Genomic DNA, 6,659 nt, shown 5'->3' with positions numbered 1-6,659 from the left:
AGGGGGTAACAACCAGATATGCAACCTGCAAAGAACTGCGTATGCAAACTGAAGTTACAGAGTAACTTTTTTTTGTAATTATAGTGTACCTATTCAGTACCTCCGTGTAGGTTTAGGGGAATAATATGCAACGTTTGGGGAATAAAGTGATACTTTTTATAATTTTATATTGGTATTTTAGTATAGGCCTAGGTATTTTTACCATTCTATTATTAAAGGAAACATGATGGAGAATACTGAACAACAAAACTGGACATCTAGTGAAATGAGTTAATGAGTGTCTGCTATGATTTATAATTCACAAGTCTACTTGCCTTATGAAAGCTAATTCCTCGATCTCAGCTGAGTCACACCAGCAACTTCCCAACACCACTATCACCAAATAACTTTGCATGATATACCATCAAGGTTCAATGCAGCTTAAAACAATCTTACCTCTTTCCAGCTGTTTGCAGAAAAAATACGATACAACATTTGTATTTCAGTGGATGTATACTTAGGGATGGGTACCGAGAACCTTTATTTTTTTGGACCGGTATGTAATTGGGTCAATACCGGACTACCGATAAGCTTCAGGACAAACGATACTGTTTTCGATACTTGCGTTGTTTTATCTCCGTATACTTCAATGTTAATGGCGAATTAGAACCTGCTGCTTGTCATTTTCCTTCACTGAATGATGTGGCCGTCGTTTGCTCGACGTGTGTGTGATATCCATACACATGCGCTGTGTGTTTGCATGCAATCAGTGGCGGCAAGAGTGAAACGTTCTAAAGTGTGGGCTCACGCTACAAAACTAAACGACACCAGTGTCAGATGCAATATGCAGTAGTGTAATAGTGAACTAAGGAGGCAACACTAGTAATATAATGAAACATTTACTAACAAAACACAACATCTACCTCAAGCAATGCGCTGTATTTACTATGTCTCCCGGCTCCAGGTCCAACCTCAACTCACGAGACACATTCACATCAAATGTTGGTTCAGCGGTAGAGTTACACTCACGAGACACTGCACTTATTCGCAATCACAAAAGTACATTATTTGTGTGAGCTAAAGCCTTGCCGGTTAAACATTTCAATTGTGTGCTGCTTTGATGTGCGCTTATTCAGAGCGCATTACACCTGAAGCGTGCGTACACTAAAAGACCGGTCAAACAGCACCTAATTACTTAGTTATCTTAGTTATCGTCTGATTGCGCTAATACTGTCAAAAACACACAAGGTTTACATATAAACACAGTTATGTCTAAAGTGAAAGTAAACAGATGAGGGAGAAACGGATGCATGCTCTTAAAGGGACAGAACTCACCAAACAGTTGCTGGTCCTCACTGACTTTGATAGTAGGAAAAAAAAATATATATATATATATATATATATATATATATGGAAGTCACTGGGGACCAGCAACTGTTTGGTTTCTGACATTCCTCAAAATAACTTTTGTGTTCAACAGAAGAAAGAAACCCATTCAGGTTTTAAACTTGAGAGTGAGTAAATGATGACATTATTTTCATTTATGGGTGAACTATTCCTTTAATGTTAATAAAATAAAACACAAAGAGAAAAATAACTCACTGCTTTTGACTGAAGAACTTTAATACAGTTGCTAAAGTTCAGCAGCAATAAAATAACTTGAAATTTTCAACAACTTTTCACATAATATCTTTTTGCACCAAATAGTATCGATAAGAATATCGATAAGTACCCAGACAGCAGTTGACTCTGTGCCGGATCCGTTTTCAAACCGGCAAATCCGTATTACAGTCACATCCGTTTCAGTGCTGTAACACGGATCCAGCCCGGGTCCGGTTTCAGTGGGCGGGAACTACTGTCGCAGAGCAGATCCGGGCCGCGTCCGAAACGAGCGCGTGTTCAGAACAGAAGACGTCAAAGATATTTGCTTAGATCAAAGCAATAAATTGTATTTTGAAGTAAATTAAAATAGAAAACCATTATTTTAAATTGTAATACTTCTAAATATTACATTTTTTTTCTGTATTTTTGATCAAATAAATGCTGGCTTGATTAGCATTTTGCGGAAAGAGTAAAACAAATGTGTTGTAATATACTGTTTCAATATCTTAGAGAAACCAATTTAAGTGGAAGGATATAGTTTTTTTAAAACAATGCTTACACACAACATTCTGGTCCACACTCACACCAGATGGTGGCGGTAATGCACCAAAAAAGTTGTTTGCCAACCGCCAATAAACCTTAATAGAAGAAGACATCAAGAAGATCGAGGCAGATGGACTGCACGCTGTTAAAACTTCACCGAGGTATGTCACACCGTGTTATCACACTGTTCTACTAACAAATTAATTTCTTATGTTGTGTACACGATAACTTAAAGGTTTGGTGTTTTTATTGCTCCTTAGATCGGTGTTGGACCGGCGAACACTTTAGGCCTATTATCAGAGGACTTGCTAACATGAAGAAAACGGTCCAGAGGTCTGTAATTATACGTAATTAACGAATTTTAACTTAATTACTTAATTTAAACTATAGTAATTTTGACTGCTTCCATTAAAATTGAATGTTTAAGATTGCTGCCTGTCATGGTGGGCTAGCAGTGTTAATGTTTAAGTACTAACCCTCAAGGCTGCATGCATTTATTTGATCAAAAATACAATTAAAAAAGTAATATTGTGAAATATCATTTGAATATATTTTAAAATGTAATTTATTCCTGTGAATTTTCAGCATCATTACTGCAGTCTTCAGTGCATGATCGTTCAGAAATCATTCTAACTTGCTGATTTAGTGCTGGATTTATATTGGTGCTCAGTTATCAGTAATGATTCTTATTATTATTATTAGATGTAGAAAAAAAAGAAAAGTTTTTGCTGCTTAACATTTTCTGGAAACATTTTTATGATTCTTTGATGAATAGACAGTTCAAAAGAACATCATTTATTTGAAATATATATTTTGCTTCATTATAAATTTTTTACTTTTATCAATTTAATGCCTATTTGCTAAATAAAAACAGTCATTTCTATTAAATAACACACACCAAACATGTGAATGGTTGTATATCATGGTTTCTGCATATATTAAGGAGCATAACTGTTTTTCAACTGATAATAATCAGAAATGTTTCTTGAGCAGCAAATAATAATATTAGAATGATTTCTGAAGGATCATGTGACACTGAAGACGAGTAATGATGCTGAAAATACAGCTTTGATCACAGGAATAAAGTACGTTTTACAATATATTCATAAAAAAAACATTTTAACTGATAATTACTTTTAAAATTGTAATTAAAATATAATTTATTTCTGTGATGGCAAAGCTGAATAAATAAATGCTTTTCTTTTTAACTTTTTATTCATCAATAAATCCTGAAAAAACCATCACAGATTCCCCAAAAATTAAGCAGCACAACTGTTTCCAACATCGATAACAACGGAGTATCAAATTAGTATATTATAATGATTTCTGAAGGATCATGTGGCACTGAAGACGAGTAATGATGCTGAAAATTCAGCTTTGATCACAGAAATAAATTATATTTTGAAGTGTATTAAAATAGAAAACCATTTTATTTCATTTCATTATTTTTAATACTTCACAATATTTTTTTTTTCTGTATTTTTGATCAAATAAATGCTGACTTGATGAGCATAAGAGACTTGTTTCAAGAACATTAAAAACAGTAATGTGTCCAAACTTTTGACGAGCCCAGTCCCCTTGAATAAGCAGGCAGAACGCTTTCAAGCACACTGAATGATAGAAACAGAGGGGCACTGAGGAGATATACATGTATTACATTATATTGTTTGGTATGGTTTTATTTATAAAATCTTTGCCAAAATATGCTTTTATTTCTGTTAACGGTATGCTCCATGTTAATTGGGTAAATGAACTGAGAAATTGTCCAGCAACACTATATAACGATCTGTTTCAATTTCAGGTTCCACCTGAGAGCCGGGACTGTCGAATAGTAAGGTGAGTCCATTTTTTTTGTTTGTTTGTTTTTTTAGTTTTCAGTGGAGTTTGAGTTATTCAAGCTATTTGAATGCCACAATTTATAATTGAGTATTGATAATAATGAGTGCCTGATAATGTTACAACTTGTGCTGTTCAAAACATACTGTTTGTTGGGGCCGATTGAGGCTTGCAGCTTTCTGGAGAAATGCTCCTTCAAATAACTTCACACTCATCCTGAACAATATACCTGTTATAACAGTCATAGTCCTCTAGCAATGCTATAGTCTGTGTGTCATTTGGGTACAAACCCTTTTTCATCTCAAGTCGGTGATTAAAGGAAGTGTGTGTGACACTGATGTCCCATGCACTAATTTCCACAGTGGAGCATGTTAATAAACTGTGACTCTTATGTGTAAGGCTTAAACATTGCCTTCCTTGCTTTGTAATACTAAATGAAACAAATACATTCATAACGTATCTGTGTAATATGCAATTAGTTGTGTATTTTTTAATATATAAAACAGGTGGCACAGTTTCCCCTTGCTTTTCTTATCTGTTATATCAGTTATTATACTTCACACCTATGGGCAGTAAGCAGAATGAACATTATCTTTGTTACACACAAACAGGACAAAATTACTCGATTACAGGAAAATTAAAAAATGCTAACCATGGATAACATTGATGATGTGGAAAAGAACTGGAAGTGAAAAACGCTTACTGATGCTCCAGAAGGAAACACGATACATTAAGGGGGTGAAAACTTTTAAACAGAATGAAGGTGTACATTTTTCTTATTTTGCCTAAATATTTTTTTCATTTAGTACTGCCCTTCAGAAGCTACAGAAGATACTTCCCATACAACAAGCAGTGTCGGCCCAGATCCGGCCCACATCTGGCCTGCATGGATTTCACGCGTGCCAGATGTGGGCCGGATCTGGGCCAACACTATGTTGCTGTCTGGGTTACATGTTTCCCACAATGGTTCAATTTACCATGAACTTCAAAGTTTTCACCCCCTTAATACATTATTTTTTTCTTCTGGAGCATCAGTGAGCGTTTAAACCTTCTGTAATAGTTGCATATGAGTCCCTCAGTTGTCCTCTGTATGATTTTGAGATCCATCTTTTCACACTGTCACTGCTGGAAAGTGTTCAAATACACAAAAATGTTGGAAAAGCACAGCATTTGTGGGAGCTGAAGGATTTTTCTGAAGAACAGCAGACAGTTTAACTGTTCAGAACAAACAGGGGACTCATGAACCACTATCACTAAACAAAAACACACAGCTGTGGATCATTCAGGGAACAACACAGTATTAAGAATCAAGTGGATGTAAACAACGGGGTCATTTTTATAAATTCAACACTTTTTTCTCTTGTGGACAATATGTAAATATCTTATCCCTCTTATTTTGGTAAAATAATTAACATTTTGCAGATTCTGCAAGGTGTATGTAAACTTCTGACCTTATGTGTGTGTTTGTGTATATATGTACTGTATGTATGTGTGTGTGTATAATATATTTAATATTAATATTTTAATATTAAAAAGATATTTAATCTTTTTTTTTTAGAGACAACGAAAAGGGGGGAACTGTCTTTAAGCTGTGGAGTCAGATGGAGGGCTCGCATTTACCTCAAAAACGGCATTGCAGAAGACTCAAACAACTAGAACCAACTCAAGCACACAACGGTGACACACATTTGTAAGACCTTTCCCTGTGATATAAAATGTCCCTGTGGTAATTATTCAGATTCTTCTCATTCTCATTGTGTAGCACTGTTTTAAGCTTAGTGAATATTATGTACAGTAAGCACTAGAAGTAGAGACTTGTACTACTTGGGGTAGTTTTAAATTAACTTTAATTTTGCTTTTGATGCAAAAATTATCAAAAGAAAAGATGTAGTGTAGTAAAAGATGTTTTGTGTAGTAATTCAATTGTTTTAATATGAATATTGTTTTAGTAGTGTTCAGGACAGTAATTGTCTGTACATCTAAATCAGTTCTTTAAACTTTTTGTTGTCTAAGACCTTGATATTATACCTTAAGGGAAAAAGAAAGATATGTAATTATGTATTATGTACCCAGACAGCAAGGTGTGTCGGCCCAGATCCAGCCCACATCTGGCCCGTGTGAAATCCATGCGGGCCAGTTGTGGGCCGGATCTGGGCTGACACTCCTTGCTGTCTGGGTAAGATGCTTGTAATCATTGCTTTTAAAGGTATTTATCATTTCTACTTAAATAGTCATTATCTACTTGTATGATTTGTATTATCTGGGAACTGTACAAATACTGTGGCATATGGACATTACTCTTTTTATTTGTAACTTTTAAATGCAATACTCTTTTTAAATGCATTTTCTGTAAAGCTGCATTGGAATATGTATTGTGAAAAGCACTGTACAAATAAACAAATTGTGTTTGAATTCTAGATATGTATACAACTTATTTGTGTGTGTGTATAAAGGCCTATATATACACAAAATGAGCTGGCCCAGATCCGGCATGGTACTGGACCAGATCCTGCCCACATTTGGGCCAAATCACCATAAAGGAATCCGCATCTGGTCTGGAGCTGGCCCAGTTCTGGCCCAGATCCGGAAAAAAACGGATCCATGCCGGTATTGGCCCGTTGTGCCAAAAGACACCGGCCCAAGTCCGTTATGCGGATCTGGGCCAGAACGTCTGATGGGTCTGGACCAGATCTGGCCCA

At 35.5% G+C, this 6,659-nt stretch overlaps 1 long non-coding RNA gene across 1 annotated transcript; it reads left to right on the top strand.

Annotated features, from left to right (window-relative positions):
• Positions 1-1,616: 1,616 nt before the first annotated feature.
• On the top strand, positions 1,617-6,377 carry LOC131541287 (uncharacterized). Its single transcript, XR_009271457.1, has 4 exons — positions 1,617-2,285; positions 2,385-2,457; positions 3,926-3,960; positions 5,519-6,377. It is a non-coding gene; the product is annotated as an uncharacterized LOC131541287 (long non-coding RNA).
• The last annotated feature ends 282 nt before the right edge of the window (positions 6,378-6,659 follow it).

The sequence above is a fragment of the Onychostoma macrolepis genome, chromosome 05 (assembly GCF_012432095.1).
Source record: "Onychostoma macrolepis isolate SWU-2019 chromosome 05, ASM1243209v1, whole genome shotgun sequence".
Classification (NCBI taxonomy): domain Eukaryota; kingdom Metazoa; phylum Chordata; class Actinopteri; order Cypriniformes; family Cyprinidae; genus Onychostoma; species Onychostoma macrolepis.
Note: the sequence above shows the minus strand (reverse complement) of the source record. Positions and strands in the feature narration are given on the sequence as shown.